The sequence below is a fragment of the Hippichthys cyanospilos genome, chromosome 13 (genome assembly GCF_059441005.1).
Source record: "Hippichthys cyanospilos isolate Australia breed blue-spotted pipefish chromosome 13, RoL_Hcya_1.0, whole genome shotgun sequence".
Taxonomy (NCBI): domain Eukaryota; kingdom Metazoa; phylum Chordata; class Actinopteri; order Syngnathiformes; family Syngnathidae; genus Hippichthys; species Hippichthys cyanospilos.
In genome coordinates, this window is record NC_142381.1 from 15,389,428 (window position 1) to 15,399,644 (window position 10,217).

The window sequence follows — 10,217 nt, forward strand, 5'->3', positions numbered from 1 at the left end:
ATATATATATATATATATATATATATATATATATATATATATATATATATATATATATATATATATATATATATATATATATATATTATATTTCATTATTCTTTTTGTATGACGCTACTGAGTAATTTGTCCCAGCAATGCGTTCAATTTTTTTGTCTAAATAATTAACCTGTACCCTAGTGTTATCCTGAAACTCCAAAAAATACTAGCTTTACTATGTCATTTTCAGCAGCAAAGTGTGAATATTTGAATTGATGATTTATATACATTTAATACATTTAAATAACACATTTTGCCACTTGCTATTGACTGGAATGACATCACTTGCTCAATACACTGGTGACAACTAGTCATCGCTCTGCTTGCAAAAATCACATGACCAAACACTGACTGGTTGTTGCCCAAGCCTTGACCACATCGTATCATCTTTAGTTGACATTAAAGGACAAAATGTTTTAAAAGGTATTGGGAATGAAATATATAGATATCAAATTATAGGCAAAATAATAACTTTATCTCTGAAAATGTGTAGAGTTTTGATATCCCATGAAGAATAGATGTGCTACCACCATGACTAACAATAGCTTGTTGTTACCTTTTTTAGTGTTAAAGTTAATTTGCTCGAACTGTTATGACATGAATACCATTCATCAAGTTACCTGCAAAGTTTCATTAGAAATTTGGTGCTAGTTAGCCATTGTATTTCCTAAACAACATTACTTTCTACTTTGTACATTAATTCCTTCTGTGCCAAGCGTTATCTGAAAAGGTAACTCCAGGAGTGCCAGACGATTTGGAACATTTCGACGCATTTTTTCAAGGCTGACAAAATATTGTATTGTATGACTATAATGACATTGATGGTACCATCTGGAAGTGTGAATGTCATTCTTTACCTAGGAAAAGAAAATAAGATTCTACCTTATTCCGTTTGAAAATAAGTCATTTGAATGGTGACATCAACCTACTTTGGACAAAAGGAGAACATTTCTTTTTTGGGGAAAATGTGTTTACTGCACAACAGTGACTGACACAAAACGTTCTTTTAGTAGCATCCGAAACATCTCAACAGTCTTTCCCTTTGATAAAACATGAACAGTGAAATGTGTTTATGATGGCAAAATGAGAGTTTGTGTATGTACTGTATATAATTACATTACAACAGTTTTCAATTGGCATAATATCAAGGAGCAGTGGCCAAGAGTGTCATCTATCAATTATTTAAAAAAATAAAAATAAAAATAAACGCTGTGGGTATGAATGAATCTCCCTGGCACACAACCTAAGTACATATTTTAGTCTCGTCCATGATACTAAAAGAGTTAAACCTTGTGCAGTATTTTGATTTAATTGGTTTTTACGTCAAAGGCATTTGAAACCAAAGGTAAAACATTGGAAGAGTACACTAAGGATCTGAAATTTCACCCAGATGTTGACATCATGTCAACGTCGTAAATGGCACGACCAGCTTTTTTTAATCACACAGAATGTGGAAGAACTTGTCCAAAATATGGACACAATATTGCACAAGGGTTAAATATCTTTCTCTTGAGGTTACCCATCATTATCCAAGCTTGGATTCTGTTCATAATAATCTTTTCAAAATCTATTTTGCTACTACATTCGCCCTCGTTCAATAAACTTTCTTAGCTATGCACCTCTTAACATCACTGAACATCTATCACAAAGGCGCTCGTGTAAAAATTGTATCTAAAGATGATGGTAAGTGATCACGCCGAGAAAAAAAATGTAATTAGTGAAAGATAAAGAGAATTTGTAGCAGAAGCAAAAACTGACGCCTCGAACGCAATTACCACAAAATGAAAGCGCAATGAAGCATTCCGTGGACTTGATGGCCTTGCAAGGATGCAGCTTGTCGTAGCACGCAGGCAGTTCTCCAGCTCTTGCACACCATTGCATTTTACAGCAGCACACCTCTCTGCCGCTGCAGTCTCCTAATGGATTTGTGCATTGGATTTAGTGCTCCATGTCTTCTCATGCATATAATGCCTTGCTACATGTCCCGATGGGCTTTGGGTCGCAATTGTACAGGGAAATTTTAGGTGTCATGGGTCCAAAAAGGTGAAATGGCGAACATTATTTGCATCAAATGTTTGGTCTTATTTTTAGAAGGGTACATATAGAGCTGTGGGGATTCAGCGTGATGGAGTGTTCTCATGCTCCTTGTTTCTTGAATAGAGCACATTGATTTGTTCTTTTTTTTTTTTTAAAGCTAAAGATAAATGGACTGTGTTGGCATATTGCCAACAAAAACTGAACATAGATATGATCTCATACACATCACTCACTTGAAAATATTTGGCTGGCATAAATTTGAAAAACAAAATGGTGGAATGGTGTAGAACACTAAAGTGGTCATCTTGCTTTTTGACAATAAGACAAGTAGAAAACAAAGGGTGAAAAATGAATGTAGCAACTACAGGTGCACGATTAATCAGTTAAATCACAAGTAAACAAATTAATCACTTTTTTTGATTATCGATTGTGTGACAAAAATTGTCCAATTGAACAAAATTTAGTCTCTTGACTGTGCATATTCTCAAATTTATTTAGTCCTCTGTGAAAGCAGACATTAGTTGTGTCTAATTTTACTTTTGGAAAAAAAACGAAAAAAAAATGATTAGCCCATTTTCTGACATAGACTGAAATGGTTATCATTTCGTTTTCTGTATCATCAATATGATGAAAATGTCTTTTTTTTAATAGAGCGTGGAAATTGAAACATGTTTCAGAAAATATTCTTCATTAATCAACAAAATATTTGACAGATTAACCAACTATTAACATACCACTAATTATTGATTTCAGGGAATATGATATTTCTCTGCCTTAGAGCTTCAACTAAGGATTAATCTAATAATTGATTATTTTGTCAACTAAATGATGAAAACATTTTTGAAAATATTTTCATTTCCACACTATTGTTCAAAAACAGGACTCTTTTCTTCAAATTGACAGCAAAAATTACAATAGTATTTTTTTTTAATGCGGTGGAGGGTGGTCAGCAACATGTCACAAAATTGGCTAAAATATTACTAATTGCTTTCCAAATTGATAGCCGGCATCTGTAAATGTCTGATTTTGATTTAGCATGATAATCATCAGTCTGATTTCATAGTGGACAAAATAAATCTGAAAATATTAACTGTTGGGAGGCTGAAATTCTGAGTATTTGGACAAATTTCGTTCTCTAAATGATTCATCTAGGGCTGCAACTAATAATTGGTTTAGTCTGTCCATAATGTTATTGATTAGTTTATGCATCAGATAAAAACATGTTTAAAATTGTGTCCATTTCGTACTTCCCCAAATATAAAATACTTTCTTTCCAAAAAATGAAGGCCAAAAGTATGGGCCAGCTAAAAGCAGCTCGCATTAGCTGAGGTTGCTACAGCATTATTTTCAATAAAAGAAACGAGCAGACTGAACCAATGTCCGATTCCATCCTTGCTCACACACAGGAATATTACTAAAACGGAGAAGATTGTGTATAAGTTATGATGTCTCCAGGAGATTCAATTAAGGTATTCCATGTGATTTGTTTATTAACTGCGGTCTTTTGGTATTTACGCACAATCATAAACTTGGTGAAACAAGAATGTTGGACAACTTTGGGTACTTATTGTAAAACAAGCTCACGTCGTAATGAAAAAGAAAAGCAACTGCTTCGAGCGCACTCAGTTACACTGATTGCTCACGGTGTGTGAAATCTGAAAAACATATAAATTAATGTGCAACAAATATATAACTTACAGATATGAACACAAGAAAATATTAAGAGATTACGAAAGATGAGATTTGTTTTGTTGTAGTTTTTACATTGTTGTCAGAGTGTTGGTGCGTCTTATACACGCTAACGTAGAAAATATCAAAATTTGACTCCCAAATTAAGAGTGCCTTCGATACACATATGCATTTTATATTTGGGGAATTACGGTAAAAACTAAGACATTTTGATGACTGATTTGATCTGTAACATGTCAAAAAAATTAAAAACAATCAGCAATATTTTAGCCAGAGTAAAATCAGATGTTTTTAAACATTTTATTTTGATGATAATCAATCTGCTTTCAGAGAGGAGTAAATAAACCTGAAAATATTTAGATTATGTAATAATTATATATATATATATATATATATATATATATATATATATATATATATATATATATATATATATATATATATATATATATATATATATATATATATATATATATATATATATTGATATATATATAATTATTATAATGTTGCATCTCTATATTATATGGTGATTAAAGTATTGTTATTGATGAATTTGATTATTGATTAGTTTTCAATTAATCAATTAATTGGTGCGCCTCTATTTTGCATTAATCCTTGTGTTGTATTTTGTTTAATCCTTTGATCTTTGCATCAAAAGCATTTTACACCAAAGAGAAAGAATTGAAAGAAAAACAATGGGAGCTGAAATTTCACCTGGATGCTGACAACATGCAGTTATCACACTACCAGGAGATTGTGCCATCCCTTGGCTATAATACCATGAGAATGACGTGGAACAGAAAAAAAAAAAAACTGAAAATACTGCACAAGTGTTAAACAGAACTCTTAATTTTGTGCAATAAAAATCATACTATTGTGAGTTGTAATTCTCTTCTCGGGGAATATATATATAAAAGTATGCTGCTCTTGACTGACATCCAAAAGACGACGACAGACATCATCATGGTGCAACTTTCCATCTCACAGTCCTTCACAAACAAACTTTTAATTTGGGCGGTGTATGCGCAGCTGCCAATCTATTTATATTATGATTTTATCCTAACTCGCTAAGGACAAGACTGAGTACAAACAACAGGTGTAGCATGCGCAGCTTCATTTGACTGCGCAATTGGAGAACGCAAAAGGACATAGCTGAGCTTTCCACACTGAAGGGAACCATGGGAAATCCTTTTCACAAGGTCAGAGGTGACAAGCCAAAAGGGAAGCCAAGCCATTATTGAACCTCAAATTCTATACGCTCTAATTCCATCGAGAATACGACCTTATATTAAGATCCTATTTTCGACGTGGTTGTTTTATTAAAATTCCTAATCCCGTCATAACGATCATGTGGCCGGAGACAGTTGCGGCTGCTTTTCCCAAAACTTGTCTCGACAAACTATCCAGTGTAATTGCTCTTTACTTTTTCGAGTGTTTACAGAGAAAATATTGGGCCATTTTGTTCTTGCACTTAGTCTGAAACGGCTTTTTAGATGAGAGGATTTGATAAGGTCATGTTATTGTTTTCACAGTGGAATCCCAAAAGTGAAATATTGGAATTCAACCAATGTTTTCTGAAGAACCATGTAGTAGCCTCATTTAGCCATGTTCAGCGGTAAACATTTATAATGTTGTCTATTATTAATTGAATGTGTTTTTCATGCGCAATTTGTACTTTTAAAAACATATTTTGACATTTGCTCTGGACAGAAGATAGTATCCCGTGCTGAAGGCTCAGGTAATGACTAATCACAGCTCAGCTAGTCAAAATCAGGTGACCAACAGGTGAGCTGTGACTGGTTGTTACCCAAGCTGTAAGCGCAGGCTAAATCATTCTTACTTAATGCAAGTGGTAAAATGTGTTTGTAAAAGGTGTTAATTGTTCATGAAAAATATTTGACCTAATATTGTTTATGTAAAAAAATTGACCTTTTTTTAAAGAGGAAAATGACTTTTCCATTACAAGGGATCGAAGTTTAGAATTCTCAGTATTTTTTTTTTAAGTTTTGTGTTGTTGTCACTAAAGGGTACAAATGATGACAATGATGGCTGCATCTAACAATTCTCTTAGTAATTGATTAATCTATCGATTATTTGATTAATCAGATCATAAAACATGTTTTATTTTTATTATATTAATATAGTTTTTTGTTATTTGTTATAAAACATGTTTTATTTTCAAGTATTTCATTAAGAAGTAGGCCTTTTTTTTAAATGTAAAAACAAATTCTTTATGATTTTGAAGTTTGTTTGCCCCATTTCAAAAAATCTGCAAACATGTTTGTTTTCCAATGTTAGAGTAGATTTTTTTTTTTTTTCAGATTCAACACAATGATAAATTTGCTTTCATACAGGTCCTACGGAATCCGATAATATTTTTAGTCAAGAGGGTGGGATTCTGAACACTGAGATAATTTTGTGTATTTAAACATCAAAAACAAACAAACAAACAAATAAATAAATAAATAAATAACAATTAACTCATTCAATACCAGGAACGTATTTTCACATTTTTTACTTAAATATTGATTTATCACTTATGTATTTAGAAATACATTTCCTTAATGCACTTAAGTATCGATTTAATACTTAAGTATCTGGGATTTAATGTCTGGGGTCTTAAAAAAATGTGAAATTACATCCTTTGGCATTGAATGAAATAATTTGGCAAAAATAAATAGATATTTTTTAGGGGAACTCTAAATTGTACACTACTGAATTTATTTCTTTGACTGGTGTTTTTGTTTTTTTTAAACCAAGGCATATCCCACTGTAGATAACATGTAGCTTCAAAGCAAAATAGCTCATTAACAAGCATGAGTATGACCAACAAACTTTCCAATAAATGTCATGTTTTTATTTTAGTGCATTCACAGCCCACAAAATCCATTTCCAATGGCTGAAACAACAAAGAATGTGTTCTTTGACACATCATTCTGGTGATTCTAACAAAACACCACTAAATGAAAGTACAACTCGCTAACTTCTTTTTGAGCTCGCTCTGTTAGATCTGTCAGTCCTCATTAAAAAAAAAATGTTCTTTATTTTACTTTTATCGTTTACAGTGGTTCTCATTATATTTGTATGATGGTTTATGATATTGCCTGTGGGGCTGATAAAGATTTGCCATTACTAAATGTTTTCATTGAGAAAAATGCAGAAATTTACCAGCACAAAAAAAAAGAGAATTTGACTTTCAAAGTTCCTCAAGAGTCAAAATACTACCATTTTTTTACATTTTTAATAGCTCATAAAATTTAAATCATCACATCTGTTGTCAACGTTAAGAGATATAATAAAGCTTTCAAAATAATTCCTGGTAATTTGACTTTTTGTTTTGTGTGCCTTTTTTTTTTTTTTTAAATCAGTTATGTGTTCTGAGGAACTGGCTGAGGGGCCGATCAACGAGAAAGAAGGTAACTGGAGCAGAAAGTGCTGGTCCACAAGGGAGATCAACACGGCCAGAAAAACAGGCAGGACTCCAGCTCTAAATTTTTATATGCAGTAGTGTTGGAACCACATCAAAATTCCAACAACGTACCAATACTAAAAATGATGCCTTGGCCAAAAACAAACCCTGCAAAAAAAGTATGCTAAATTTTATGCTCCACACACAATTACATATTTTACAGGAGTCAGTGTTTCCAATAATGCAGCACAGGTGCATATGGTGGCAAATCTCACTTTTTTTTTTTTTTTTATTAATTTCTGATGCAGGGATAGATTATGACAGTCAAAAGTCAGTCTTAAATGACCCCAAAAATAATTTACTGTAGCCTTGCAATAACCTCCATTGAAATGAACTCTGATAAGATCCTCATTGTCATTTGTCAACGCTTGAGAAATGAAGGAGACTAATAAAGTCCTTCTGACAGATCTTCATCTATCATACTGAGATGATAGCGCAGTGGAGTGGAGTTTATTGTAGGAACAAAAAAAAACAAAAAAAAAAAAGAAATGACCTCATATATGATTTGAATCCAATTAAATCCTGGAATCCATGTTGTTGTATAAAATAATACAATGATACAGTAGTATAGTTGATCTCTTTTCCTTGCATTTCTAATTATATTTTTAAAAAAAAGAGTTTTAACCAGTGGTTTAAATGGGAGAATACACAGGAGTCCTAATTGATTGCTGGCAGGTAAATAGGTAACAACAGATCATTGGATTACTTCGTTAATTAATACATTAATCTATTGTAGATTATATTTACTTAAAAAAAAAAATAAAAATAAATAAATGTTGCCCAAGTTTTGAGTAGCGCTGGGGGGTATAGCTAGAAAATATAATCTTGGTTTTCACCAGTCATTCTGAAGCGGTATGGGTTCACCTAAAGTAATAAAAACATCAAACATTTATTTAAATGTTTGATTCACTAAAGAAAAATAAAAAACATTGCAAAACATTGATTTCACAATTTAAAAGGTGGATGTTTAAAATCACAAACTACTCAAATGAATCTCTTTAGCCCTATTTTTGAATATCCAAAATGCATTTGAATGCACCTCAAATCTCAGGCAAGAAATTAACATTTCTGTTAGCGACTCGAACCAAACATCAAAAACCTGAGCCTACAATCACAATATTGCCAACGGATGTTTTCTTTGTTTCTGTTTTTTAGTTTAGGGTGCTTGAATTACTGAAGGAGTCAAATGATTATCACAAAGTTCAAGAGAAAAATGTAACAAGAGAAGTTTTTGTGAGCTGATGTAAAGTCCGGGTACATTGTAAAAAGTATGCTTGGGGCTAAGCTTGAGAAGTGATGGTATGTCGTGCCTCAGTGTACCAGACCAATTTAAGAACTAATATTAACCAACAAAATACCAACTGTTTTAAGAAAATACATGTAATATTCAAAGAGTTGAATCCAGTACCCACATCAATCCGATTTTCAAAGCTGACTTTTGCAGTATGTTAATGTACACTTGTTTTCTCCTGCACCGTCAGTTGATAGAAATAGAAAACAGTAATAAATATTGATGTCTAGTACTTTAATGACAGTCATTGATATACTATGCCAGCGCTTTTCTAATTGGGGTGCGTGAACACAATTTAGGGGTACATGAGATTTTAATTATGTTTCTGCAGGTATATTAATTGAATGCATTGTAATGCTGTGACAAGAACAGGGCATGTCTTTTCAAATAAAAAGCAAATTGAACAAGAAGCAACATTCAGCTAAAGCTAAATTGTTTCATTAATGACAATTTTTCAGCAGATGAGAAAGAAAAGATGATTCTGCACGATCCAGCTTCTGAATAAAATATCCTTACAGATATGAGTAGAAATGTAGTTCTAAAGTTTAATAAATCAGACATGGATGGCACAGCACTCTTTAGGGTTTTTTTTTTTCATCCCAAATTATTTTGCACTTATTAGGGGGAACTTGGCTGAAAAGAAAATTCACATAATAAAAAGCTGAGAACCACTGGTCTATGAAATTGCTATTCACTGTGCATAGATATGTATACAGACAGTCAGTTAAAAGCGCCTGAAATGCATAGCCGTCTGATTATAGTGCTTCTTAGGAATGTGCCACATTAAATTTCCGCAACATCTCATGACTCTAACGACGTAAAACTGGTTCAATCAAGATGAGATCAGGAAAAAAGAGGCTGCATTGCTAACAAGTCCTCCATTAAAATTGAAGATATAACTCATGGATGAAGTAAACTCATAGAATACCAGGCACAAGTTTGAAAACAAATCAAATTCAAATAGAAGAATAGAAGAAATTCATGTTGTTGAAAATTCACATCTGTGAACTGGAAGTCATTTCAGCTCATAAAGCATCATCCGCATCATAAAGCTGTTAGAGGCAATATCAAGATGTGCAAAGCTTTTATTCGGGCAAATTGTGCTCACTTTGTAGAGTCAAAGTTATTAACATTAACATTATTAACATTTTTGTTTGCAAAATAATTCCATCAATCTTATGTCATACTTGTGACGTAATCATGTACAAAACGTGATTTTTTTTTCAAGGAATTAAAAGACACTGAATTGAAAGGCGTCATCATACCTTTGACTGGTAGTGTGAATATAAATCATACGTGTCATATTAAAAATAGGTTGGCTTGTTCTTTCAATTTGTATTATGACAACAGTGCCGATAAGTTGTCATTTTTTAATTTTTTTATGTTTTTGTTTTAAAATAGCAGAGACGGTATTTGTGGTTCCTTTGTTGTGTTCTATTACGGTATTTCTTCGTGTCAACTTTGAATTGTTGAAAAAAAATTGTGGAGGAAAAAATCCAAAATAATTGAATCATTTTAGTTTAAGCTCTCGTTGTCAGTGTCAATTCAGGAAAACAAGACGAATTATTATTTTTACTCATGCATTTATTATTCTGTGTTCCACTCCAGTCTGGTAGATGGCGATAATGTAGTAACCTGTGGGTTGTCACCCGCCAAATAAACGACAAAAGAAAAATACCCAAACAATAA